At 35.8% G+C, this 13495-nt stretch overlaps 1 long non-coding RNA gene across 1 annotated transcript in view; it reads right to left on the bottom strand.

The window, feature by feature from the left end:
- The window catches only part of LOC128311547 (uncharacterized), a 30455-nt gene extending 18742 nt beyond the window's left edge, over positions 1-11713 (bottom strand). Inside the window, exons 1-2 of the long non-coding RNA XR_008290005.1 lie at positions 8760-11713; positions 5315-5470 (exon numbers count right to left, since the gene is read on the bottom strand). This is a non-coding gene — a long non-coding RNA (uncharacterized LOC128311547). The remainder of the gene's footprint in view (positions 1-5314; positions 5471-8759) is intronic.
- Positions 11714-13495: the final 1782 nt, after the last annotated feature.

The following is a 13495-nucleotide window of genomic DNA, read 5'->3' as shown; positions in this document are numbered from 1 at the left end:
CGATCCGTGGCTCTAACCCATGAACCATGAGATCATGACATGAGCCAAAGCTGGACACTTAACCAGCTGAGCCACCCAAGTGCCCCAATAGATCATGCTTTTGATGTCAAGTGGAAGAAATCTTGCCTAACACCAGATCCCAAAGGTTTTCTCTTATTTTTTTTAAAGATATTTTCTTACATTAAAATCTGTGGTCAATTTTGAGTTAAATTTTTTGTATGGTATGAAACTTAGGTCAAAATTATTTTATCCATCCATCCATCCATCAATCCAACTGGCTGTTGTCTATGGATGTCCATTTGTTCATTTATTGAAACGATTTTCTTTCTATCATTGAGTTGCACTTAAATATTTGTTGGAAAGTTACACATTTTAGTGTGAGGATCTATTTCTGAGTTTTCTATTCTGTTTCATTGGGCTATGTGTCTATCCCTCTGCCAATACCATACACTCCTGATTATTGTAGTCATCTAATGACTTTATAATGTCTTGATATTAGGTAGACAGATTCACTCCACTTTGTTCTTCTAATTCTAAATATTTTGAGCCATTTATAGTATGTCTATATAATCATGTACCTCTGGTGTAATAACTTTTAACACAGTTAACAATGAAGTGTAGAAACCTTACCTTCTTCCTTTTTATTCTTCTATCCTACTGTGTTTATAATATAATAGTCATTTAGAATAACGTTAGATAGTTGTGTTTCCTTCAACTGAAAAACACAATTTAGAAAACGCAAGAAAGATCCCACTAAAGAGAACTACAGACCAATTTCCCTGATGTACATGGATTTTTCTCACCAAAATACTAGCAAACTAGATCCAACAATGTGTTAAAAGAATTATTCATCATGATCAAGTGGGATTCATTCCTGAGGCAGAACTGGTTCAATATTTGCAAATAAATCAATGTGATACATCACATTAATAAAAGAAAGGATAAGAACCAGATGATCCTCTCAACAGAAGCAGAAAAGCATTTGACAAAATACAGCATCCTTTCTTGATAAAAACCCTCAAGAAAGTAGGGATATAAAGAACATACCTTGAGATCATAAAGGCCATATATAAAAGACCCACCGCTAAAATCATCCTCAATGGGGAAAAACTGAGATCTTTTCCCCTAAGGTGAGGAACATGACAGGGATGTCAACTCTCACCACTGTTATTCAACATAGGATTGGAAGTCCTAGCCTCAGCAATCAGACAACACAAAGAGAATATGGCGTCCAAATTGGCCAGGAGGAAGTCAAACTTTCACTCTTCGCAGATGACATGATAGTCTGTGTGGAAAACCCAAAAGGTTCCACCAAAAAACTGCTAGAACTAATACATGAATTCAGCAAAGTCACAGGACATAAAATCAATATACAGAAATTGGTTGCATTCCTATACACCAATAATGAAACAGCAGAAAGAGAAATCAAGGAATTGGTCCCATTTATAATTGCACCAAAACCCATAAAATACCTAGGAATAAACCTAACCAAAGAGGTGAAAAATCTATACAACAAAAACTATAGAAAGCTTATGGAAGAAATTGAAGAAAACACGATAAATGGAAAAACATTCCATACTCATGGATTGGAAGAACAAATATTGTTAAAATGTTGATACTATCCAAAGCAATCTACATATCCAATGCAATCCTTATCAAAATAACTCCAGCATTCTTCACAGAGCTAGAACAAACAATTCTAAAATTTGTATGGAACCACAAAAGACCCCAAATAGCCAAAGTAATGTTGAAAAAACAAACAAAACAACAACAACAAAAAAACAAAGCTGGAGGCATCACAATTCCAGACTTCAAGCTGTATTACAGAGCTGTAATCATCAAGACAGTGTGGTACTGTCACCAAAACAGACACACAGATCAATGGAACAGAACAGAGAACCCAGAAATGGACCCACCGATGTATGGCCACCCAATCTTTGACAATGTAGTATAGAATATCCAATGGAAAATAGACACTCTTCAGCAAATGGTGTTGGGAAAACTGGACAGTGACATGTAGAAGATTGAACCTGGACCATTTTCTTACACAATACTCAAAAATGAACTCAAAATGGATGAAAGACCTAAACATAAGAAAGGAAGCCATCAAAATTCTAGAGGATAAAATGGGCAACAATTTCTTTGACCTCGGCTGCAGCAACGACTTACTTGACATGTCTCTAGAGGCAATGAAACAAAAGCAAAAATGAACTATTGGGACCTCATCAAGATAAAAAGCTTCTACACAGTGAAGGAAACAATCAGCAAAACTAAAAGGCAACCAATGGAATGGGAGAAGATATTTGCAAATGGCATATGAAAAAAAGGGTTGGTATCCAAAATCTATAAAGAACTTATCAAACTCAACATCCAAAAAACAATTCAGTGAAGAAATGAGCAAAAGACATAGACGCTTTTCCAGAGAACACATCCAGATGGCTAACAGTCACATGAAAAGATGCTCAACATCACTCATAATCAAGGAAATACAAATCAAAACAACAGCGAGATACCACCTCACACCTGTCAGAATGGCTAAAATTAGCAACTCAGATAACAACAGATGTTGGTGAGGATGCGGAGAAAGAAGCACCCTTTTGTATTGCTGGTGGGAATGCAAACTAGTACAGCCTGGAAAAGAGTATGGAGGTTCCTCAAAGAAATAAAAATAGAAGTACCCTATGACCCAGCAATTGTACTACTAGTTATTTATCCAAAGGATACAAAAATGCTGTTTTGAAGGGGCACAGTCACCCCAATGTTTATAGCAGTGCTATTGACAATAGCCAAAGTATGGAAAGAGCCCAAATGATGTATTGATAAAGATGTGAGATACACACACACACACACTGGAATATTGCTCGGCTATCAAAAAGAATGAAATATTGTCATTTGCAACAACGTGGATGGAACTAGAATATATTAAGCTAAGTGAAATAAGGCAGAGAAAGACCAATATCATATGATTTCACTCATATGTGGGATTTAAGAAACCAAATAAATTATCATATGGGAAGGGAAGAAAAAATAAGACAAAAAAGACAGGGAGACAAACCGTAAGAGACTATTAAAGAGTACTTCATACTCTTAAATACAAACTGAGGGTTGCAGGTGGGGTCTTGGGTGGGGAGATAGGCTAAATGGGTGAGGGACATTGAAGAGGGCACTTGTTGGGATGAGCACTGGGTGTCATATGTAAGTGATGAATCACTAAACTCTATTCCTGAAATCATTATTACACTATATGTTAACTAGATTTAAAGTAAAAAAATCCCTCAAGAATGGAAGGAAAGTTTATTGTATATACCCATATTTTTGCTTACCATGATCTCTTCTTTTTCCTGTTACAACTATCTTCTTTTTTCTAATGTTTAAAAATTTTATTGGAGAAGAGGGAGAGAAGGGGCATGGGTGTGTGGGGAGAGAGAGAGGGAGAGAGAATCTCAAGCAGGCTGCACACTCAGCATGGAGCCTGTTATGGGGCTTGATCCCACTACCCTGGGATCATGACCTGAGTCAAAATTAAGAATCTGATGTTCAACTGACTGAGCTACCCAGGCGCCCCACAAAAGATATTCTTATATGAATCCCTTTCAGTTTATACAATTTATTTAGCCATTCTTTAGAGTACATGTTCTTTGGACAAATTCTGTTTCTTTTTATCTAGGAATGTCTTGGTTTCTCCTTCATTCTTTTTTTTTTTAATTGAGATATAATTGACATACGACATTGTATAAGTTTAAGGTATACAACATGTTGATTTGGTACCTTTATATATTGCGCATGATTACAACTGCATCATTAGGTAACACCTCTATCATATCTCATAATGATCATTTTTATGGTGGGAAAATTAAGATCTAGCTTCTTAGCAACTTTGAAGTTTATAATACAGTATTGTTACTTATGACCACTATGCTGGTCATTATATCTCTAGGACTGATTTATCCATTGGTTGCAAGTTTATACCCTTAAAAAACACTTCCCCAGGTCCACCACCCCATATCCCATGGTAATCACTATTCTACTCTCTGTTTTTATGAGTTCAGCTTTTTTAAGATTCCACATATAAATGATATCATACAGTATTATTCTTTCTCTGTCAGACTTATCTCACATATATAAAGCCATCAAGGTCCATTCATGCACTTCTAGGCATATATCCAATGGAAATGAAAACAGGATACCAAGGAGATATCTGCACTCCCATGTTTATTGCAGCATTATTAACAATATATGGAAAAACCTAGTGTCCATCAGTGGATGAACGGACAATGAAGATATATATATATTATTCAGCCATGAGAAACAAGAAAATCTTGCCATTTCATCTTCATATTTGAAGGATATTTTCTGTGGGTATAAGTTTTTGGGTTAAGAGTTCTTTTCTATCAGACCTTCGAAAAATATTCTAATTCATATTTCTGGTGTCCATGGCTTCTCATGAGATATCTCCTGTCATTTGCATTGTTTCCCCCCAATGGGGAAGATGTGTGTGTGTGCGTGTGTGTGTGCGTGTGTGTGTGTGTGTGTGTGTGTGTGTACGCGCGCACGCCTTGCTGCTTCCTCCATATTTTCTTACTCTCTAATTTTCAACTATTTGACTATGATTTGTCTTGGTATAAACTTAGTTTATTCTGATTGGTGTATGCTCAACTTCTTGAGTCTGTTGTTTTATGGTTTCTGCAAACCTTAAAAACTTGGGAAGTTTTCAGTCATTATTTACTTGAATACTTTTTCCGTCCTTCCCTGTCTGTCTTTTCTGTCATGACTCTGAGAACACCAATGACAGTGTTTGCTTATTTGTTTTGTTTGGCTTTTGTCCCCTGGTGCCCTGTGGCTCTGTTGATTTATTACCCCAGTTTATTTTCCCTCTGTTCAGATTGGATAGTTTCTTTTGATCTTTCTTCAGGTTTACTGATTCTTTCCTCTGTCCCCACCATTTTGTTGTTGAACTCACTCATTGAGGTGTTCCTTATTTGTTCCTTATATTTTACAGTTCTAAAGTTTCCATTTGATAGTTCTTTAAAATATTCCATTTATTTGCTAAGGCTTTTCTATTTCTTTGCTGAGACTTTCAATTATTTCATTTCTTTCAAGTGTGTTTGCAATTGCTTACTGAAACATTTCTATGATGGCTGCTTTAAAATATTTCTTTGATAATTCTAACCTCTGCCGTTTCAGTGTTGGCATTTATTGTCTTTACTTTGTTTCCTCCCTGGTTCTTAGTGTGACAAATGGTTTTCAGTTGAGATCTGGACATTTTGAGTATTATGTTATGAGATTCTGGATATTATTAAAACTTCTGGATTACCTGGCTTCTTCTGACACTGCTCCTGGGAAAAGAGTAAGGTGGAATTAGACACCTACATTCTCCACTCAGCTCAAGTTGACACCTGAGGGGATTGCTGATTGCTCCCAGGCAGGCATGAGAGGACTGGCTCCCCACTTGGTCTCCGCTGATGCCTCCCTAGATTGGAGAGGTTGATATACTTCATTATTGCTCCAAATATAACTTCCTCTAACACCACAGAACTGGGTAGTTTTTGTTACTGGTAGGCTAAAGTAAAATTTGACTTTCTATTAGGTCTCCTTGTACACAAGAAGGGGAAGGGATGGCTTGTTACTGTCAGGTGGGAATGGGAATCCAAGCTCCCTATGTGGTTTGCATTAACACCACTTGGGGCCTAGTGGCCACCTGGTGAGCATAAAATTCCTGGCTCCCTGTAAGGTTTTCTCTACAACACCCTGCCTCTAGAAGGGGGAAGTAGGATCCACTTTTGGCATTTGCTGGTTTAGGTGTAACTACACTTGTTTTCTGTGGTGTTTTGCTAGGATGGATTTGTTATGTGTAAAAGTTCTCCAGGTGCCTGGGTGGCTCAGTAGGTAAAGTGTCCAACTCTAGATATCTGCTCAGGTCGTGATCTCGAGAGGGTGAGATTGGGCCCCGCATTGGGCTCAGCACTGAGCATGGAGCTTGCTTGGGATTCTCTCTCTCTCTCTCTCTCTCTCTCTCTCTCTCTCTCTTTCTCTCTCTCTCTCTCTTCCTCTCTCCCTCCCTCTCTTCCCCTTCCCCCACTTTCATGCGCATGTGCACACACATACACTCTCAAAATAAATAAAGAAAAACATTAAAAACAATAAATAAAGTTCTCTATCTTGCTAGTTGGCTTCTTTCCTGGTTCTTTGGTTAGAACCAAGCCTCTTTTGTTGGGCCTCTTTGTGTGTGTCCATTGGCATCTCTCTGCTCCAACTCTGGGATTTATAAAGCAAAAAGTAAATCCAGGGAACTAACTAGTCTGCCACTTCCTGGGTGCTGAGGTCCCTGGCCAATCTGCTTTCTTCTCACACCTTTGAGGATTTTCCTGTATTTTTTTTTATATATAATGTCCAAGGTTTTGTTTGTATTTGGATGAATAGAAAAATAATACATCTTTTTAATCTTCCTGGAAGTGGAACTATCCTACACTTTCATTTTATACAAAAAGTTTAACATATAGTAAAAAATTATCAGGCACATTAGGAGACAGGAATAAATTGACAGAAATAAATTACCCAAGAATAAATAAGGGCTGCAGAAAGAATCTTTCAGGAGTTATATAAATATATATTTGGACACTGGAGTTATCATATACAGATTTTTAACATAGTTGCGAAGCAAATATTATAAGCAAAAGTAAATAGATTATGGGTGGAGAATATCAGCAAGAATTGACATCTGTGAAAAAATGGAAATACAGGAATTAAAAAAAACTGATATTTTTAAAAAGAAATGGAATTAATATAAAATAATTGAGATATCACAGAACTCCAAACATTTGAAAGAATAATACAAAATATCAACATTTAGGAAAATGCAACAAAGCTAAAAAAAAGGAGAGAAAAATATCACCAAAAGTGATATCAAGACTGATACAAACACACACACCCTTGCACACATACATATTGGCAGTTAAGATACACCAAGAATCGCTTGTATATGTGTATGTGAAATGTGTATATGTGAAAAATTGATTTGGAGAAATGGGAAATTTTCTAGAATATTATAATTAAAAATTACTCTTTACCCAGATTAAAGACTGAACATGATTACACCACTAAGCAACACACAAATTTGAAGGCTACTCAAGTCTCATCACTTTCAAGGCACAAGATCTAGAAAATTTACAGGCATGTTTAACCGAAACCTCAAAAAACACATGGAAGACAAATCATCAAAAAATCTCTTCTAGAAATTAGAAAAAGCAGTAATTCCCCCGAAGTCATTTATTAAAACTAGTATAATGTCAATATTAAAACTATATCATTAAAATTCAATTCAAATAAAAATTATAGGGTAACATCATTTTTGTTTATACAGATAAAAATTCTAAATAAGATATAAGCAAACCAAAGAGGATATTTTTAAAACAAAATTTCATGATTATTTTGGTTTATATTAGCTTTACATGTATGCTTTAGTGTTAGATAAACACGACATTGTCAGACTAAAGGAGCAAAAACAAATAATCATTTCTGTAGATCCATTAAAAAAACAAGAGGGCATTTCATGAATTAAAAAAAATCATAGTTAACTAGGAACAGAATGAAATTTCATTAAAAGGGTAAATGGTATTTCTCAAAATCTGACTGCAAACAATGTACATTATGGACATATCATAAAAATTAACCAAATCTTTGAAAAAAAGCAAGAGAATGGCTACAAGTCCCTTCCATTTCGTTGGCTCATCCTAGGGTTATTTTAATATCAAGAAGAATAGATCTGTATTGGACTTTGCTATTTTTGTTAATTAGAGCCCATGTGAAATTACATGGTCAGTTGCAGGTTACTATCTATAAAAAAGATAAGCCCAAAGGTTTCATGTTTTGCATGTACGACCTTAACCCATTTTGTCTCCATTTGCAAATTCATTTTAGCCTTCCTTGATCTATTTACCATTTGATAGGTTTTCTCCAATGAACTGAAAAATTTTTTGACATATATTCATTTATGTTTTTATGAGAGTTATTTTTTTTAATTTTGAAAGTTATACTCCATCAGTACTTAATAACTTTAGAGACATTCACATTAAAGTAGGATATAATGCATGGTCACTACCTTCACCTCTATTACACAAGATTAAACCGTAAGTTTGCCATTCTGTTCATTTATGAAGAAACATTTATTAGAAAATAAACAGAAATAAAAAACTGGAAAAGAGGGTATAGAAGTGTTAATGTGGCAATATACTGTCCTTGGTATCCTCTTGGTGCACATGAAAAAATACACAAATTTAAAGGATATGTATACCTTTACAATATGCCAGCCACAACTGTGTGGTTTCATCCAAAGAGGATTTTTCTCTGAACAGTAATTTTTAAAAATGGGATAGCTCAGGTGTTTTATGTTTTGAAACAAGTGATGATTTAAGTTGACAAATTTCATTTAACATCTTTAATGAAAAAGGACCCATTGTATGTGGAGGCTTTATCATCCCTTAATTCATGCTTTGGGTATTTGGTAAACACTCATTCTGCACCAGGCACTTACTATCAAGGTAGTGGTCAACTTTGGATGCTCATCTAGGAACCCTGTCCCCATGATCATTCAGGGATAGACTGCCAAATTGACTAAGACTACAAAATGATCCATAAACCACTACATGTCTCCATGTGTCCTAACAATTTCCTTCCAGTGCTTCATATCAAAGAAATTCATAAAATCACCAACAAAAGGCCTCAGACCTGAGACCTACGAATCGTGTGTGATCTCTCCTTACCATTTTTGCTTCTACACCATCCTGTGGAAGACTGTCCACTCCAGGAAGGACAAACGGTTGGGTTCTTTCAAACAGTTGAACACAAAGTCATTGATCTCATACCATTGCTTTACTAAAAAACAAACAAACGAATAAAACCCCAGCAAAGCAAAGAAGCAGAGAAAATGAACAAATCAACCCAGAACGTATCAACAGGTACAAAAATGTGAAATTTAATAATAAATTAAAACACAGTTTTCTTGTAATGTATCTACCTTGTGCTATTCAAAGTATAGACCGTGAATTATTTCTGGCCCTCAAGATGTTTATTAATGGCCAAAAACAGATAGGTATTGGGAGTAAGACTTTAGGAGATTAGGAGTAAGATTTTAGCAAGTGTGTGGTAATTCGGTATTACGTGACAATTTGTTTTACTTTACAAAAGTTTGTTGCTGGATAGATAAGAAAAGATTAAAGAAAAGAAACAGTATTTCACCAAAAATATCTGAAAATGCTTCATCTAACTACTAAATTAAGACAGAATATATTAGGAGAACCTGCGCCACTCAGTCAGTTAGGTATGTACCTCTTGATTTTGGCTCAGGTCATGATCTCAGGGTTCATGACATAGAGCCGGGTCTTGGTCTCTACTCTAATAGTGGGGAACCCACTTGGGATTATCTCTCTCCCTCTCTCCCTGTCCCTCCCCCACTTGGGCACAATCTTTCCCTCTCTCTGAAAATAATACATAAACACTTTTTTAAAGTTAGACTACATTAAAAATTACCAGTGTATAGGTTTAATATGTTTATGTAAACTAGCTATTCAATCGTGACTCATACTCTTGTATTACCTATAGGAATATTAACATCCTTGAGTGTCCTATTTTTGGAAATAGGCAAAAACTAAATAACCACTAATTAAGTAAGAATTCCCAATGTATATTGGAGACAGGCTCATAAATTCTCTAAATTTCCTTGAAATTCAATCTTTCTATGTATCAAAAGATCAGGTTATGCAGTATTTTCATTTCCTGTTCTTACATTTCTTGCCAAATAATAAAATTTTCCTTTATACTACTTAAATTCATGTACATGGTAACTACGTATTTAAGCTTTAGTGATAGTATACACATTGGATTAATTAATTAATTTAAGTAAGAGAATTTGTGGTTTGACAACATTTCTGTGAGTTCTCAATATAGTGACCCAATTGTTTCCACTTTTCTAATGGAAAACCTATACAGTCGAAATTGTTAGGTTAGTTTGATTTGTAAAATAGATCCTTTTCCCTAAGACTTCAATAGGCACGGGTTGGGGAACCGATTATTTCATTCTTACCCTTTCATAACTGCCAGACAATGGACCTTCTGACGTCTCACAAGAAAATACACATTTAGCCAGTGTTTGCTAGGAGTTACTTATGATTATTTCCACCCTTGGTTTATTGTTTTCCAGAAGCTTTTATCTTCCCGTTACGTTCTAACTGGTTTTCCTCTGAATTACTATTGGTGTTTGAAGCTTGAATGTATTTCTTTCTTCTTACTATTTTGAAAATGAATCCAGCTCTTGCCCTCTGTGCCAGGAACAATGATGAAATACATCGTCAGTATAGTGCTTTCTATTGCCCCAAAGGGATTTCTTTCCTAATTAAAAATTAAAGGTAGCAATAAGATTTTAAAGTTTCCTTTTAAGTGAAAATATTTTTCTATATTGGATCTCAGTCATACTGAGTAAATATGGCCATTATCTATTATAAATGAGCTACTTTGTAATAATTGAAATAGCAGTAAGATATAGAAGGCTAAGTTTATATGACATAGTCTCAGGAGGGTCAAGTTTTATATACAAGAGTTTTTTTGTTGTTGTTTCATTTGGTTTTTACAGGGACTTACATTGTGTGTCTGTGAATTAATTGAGAAATGTTTATAGCATCCATTGTATTCATCATGAAGGAAATAAGTTATGGAAGGCATCACCTAATACTCTTAATCTGTAGAATGAGAAATATTTGTACTCGAATGGAAATGTGTGATGCAAGGCGTCTATTAGCACTGTGTGTAGAAAATGATCACTGATATCAGTGATTGTAGAAGAGGGAAACCAAGGTGGGGATGGCTAAGGAGCACTTTGTAGAGGACAAGGCTTTGTAAAAAGAATAAAAATTTATAAAGTCAAAAAAATTTTTTTAGTCAAATGAAAGCTTTGGTCTAACTGCATCAAAAAAAGAGGAATGTCTAACATAATGGATAACAGCGAGCAGCCTTCGTGATGTATGTGCATACTAGAGGTGCCTACATGTGGGGAATACGTTTAGGAATTCCCTGAGCTTGCACTGATGGGTTAACAAGGCATAAAGAAATAGCAATGAACACACCCAAGTTTGGGTAAACAAGATGAGGTATTGGGGCAGAAGCCCCCCCCCCAAATTAGTATTGTAGCGGAGAGCTGCTGGAAGACCAAAATAGGTAAACAGGGCTATAGACCACAGCAGGGCAAAGTTGCCCATCGAGGAGCTAATTAGCAAAAGAAAGGTGCCTTGTTGACCCTGAGGTGGCATGCGCTGTCTTTCTTGTCCCCTAAGCAAGTTTAGGTAAAGAGAGGTGAGGCCTCATGTCTGCTGTAAACAACCTTCCACCCAGAGCCAGGATTTTTTTTTGTATTGACCCAAACCCTTAACACAACGTATCTTCAAAACCCCCTTTATCTCATTCCCATGAGTTAATGTTCACGGTTTCGTTGTCTTTTGAGCATTTCCATCACACTTGTAAGCCTTCTGATCTTAAAAACAGAGCAAGGACCCTTACTCAGGGCTCTTGTCTCCTCCAGGACATTAGTCTCTCTCAAATTTTAATCCTGCATCTGCTCTCTTGCTGGACAAGAGAGAACTCAAAACCCAGAGTCTAAAACACCTACAGCTTCTTATTTTTCATTCAATCATCTATATTGCTGCTATAGACTCACTCTACCCCTGAAACAAACAAAAAAAAGATATGTACAAATTAAAATATGGCGATAAAAAGCATCACATTTAGTCCTGCCAATTACCAATTTGAATTCCAATTTGTACTGGTAAAGTTGGTCAAGATATTAAAAGCAACTATAATTGATTAAGTGTTTACTAGAAGCTTGCAACAAAAAAGTATTTGATCTTCAGCAAGTGTATTGGTTTGATGTTGTAATACGTTAGGTTCTTTCCTTCTTGTTACATCTTTTATATAGGTGGGAAGGGGGTCAGTCTGGTTGCATGAATGGACATAGACTTTGAGAGTAACTTTTTCATCCTTTTGCAAAATGCTAAGTATTTTTGACACAATATGTTGGCATAGTGACAGAGTCCATAGAAAGGTTATTCTGGGGTTGAGGGAAATTGTTAAAGAAAAGGCTGACAGGAACATCTTTGAACACACTCAGAGAAATTCTCTCCTGTCTTTTCCTGACCCTGAATATCCCAGTTTTGCTGAAAAATAATGCTCCGTGGAAAACAGGTTCTAGAAAACCCATTAATATCTGTCATTAGCTCTTAAACCACCAATGCAAAATTTATTTTTCATCTAGAATAATGCGATACAATTTTCCTCATCTAAAAAGAAAAATTACTTAATAACTTAGCATACATTTTTATGCTTTGATAAATAGAATCAGCAGAAGTTCTGTCATTTTGAAGCTAGAGGAAGCATACTGCTCAACAATCTTGCTCACAAATTGTACAAAAAATAACATCCAGATGAAAAAGGCTCAAAATATCTACTTATAGTCATAAAAATGAAGTCCCCAGATCTCATGTTTTTATGTTAGGTTTAAAAAATATAAACATACAAGAATGTTTGTTTGAAGTCTTCCCTCAAATAAAACCAGATAAAAATGTTACCATTTTTAAGCATGTGAAATGAGACTTGCATATACATAGTATTTGAAAAATAGCACTACTCTCAATGTCTTCCATTTTGGTTTTATAAGTTGCATGCAGTGAACTAGTCTTCTATAGTGTTGGCACTTTCACCAAAATGAGCTGTTATTTGCTCTAAAATTACAAATTATGTTTCCACTTCCTACCTTGAAAATCATCTCATTTAGCATGGGCTTAGTTATTTTCTGTATTTTTCCTAACTATAAATGTCTATAAGATAATGCCATACAGCTCCTATCTAAATGTTAAAACTGGTAATTTTCAATATGCTTAATACTTTTCTATATGTTGTATCATATTTAGCTTAATTAGTAAAGAATTCAGCAATGCAGTTCTGCCTCGGGTTCTATTTATGAGCTGTTCTTAACAGAAATGTAGCATGTGTGGACTTGATTATGTGTCATCTGTTGGATATTAAATGCCTGCTTGACAATGCTGGCATTTTGAAATTGTTTATTATTTATTTGTGAGAGAGAGAGACAGAGACAGAGACAGAGACAGAGTGTGAGCGGGGGCAGGGCAGGGAGAGAGGGAGACACAGAATCCGAAGCAGGGTCCATGCTCTGAGCTGTCAGCATGGAGTCTGACGTGGGACTCGAACTCACAAGCTGTGAGATCATGACCTGAGTTGAAGTCGAAGGCTTAACCCACTGAGCCACCCAGGTGCCCTGACAATTCTGGCATTTTGAATGGCTTCTGGCCACATGCTTCTACAAAACTGAGATTGTGTGTTCACCAGCTTGAAACTCTGATAGGCAATAGAACCTAACTGAGCACCACACATAGGCTTTATGTTGTAAATATTCCAATAATCAGACGGGGAAGGTGAGTAAGTGCCTGGAGAGGAC

Source organism: Acinonyx jubatus, chromosome A1, assembly GCF_027475565.1.
Source record: "Acinonyx jubatus isolate Ajub_Pintada_27869175 chromosome A1, VMU_Ajub_asm_v1.0, whole genome shotgun sequence".
NCBI lineage: Eukaryota > Metazoa > Chordata > Mammalia > Carnivora > Felidae > Acinonyx > Acinonyx jubatus.
This window is presented reverse-complemented; position numbering and strand designations above follow the sequence as displayed.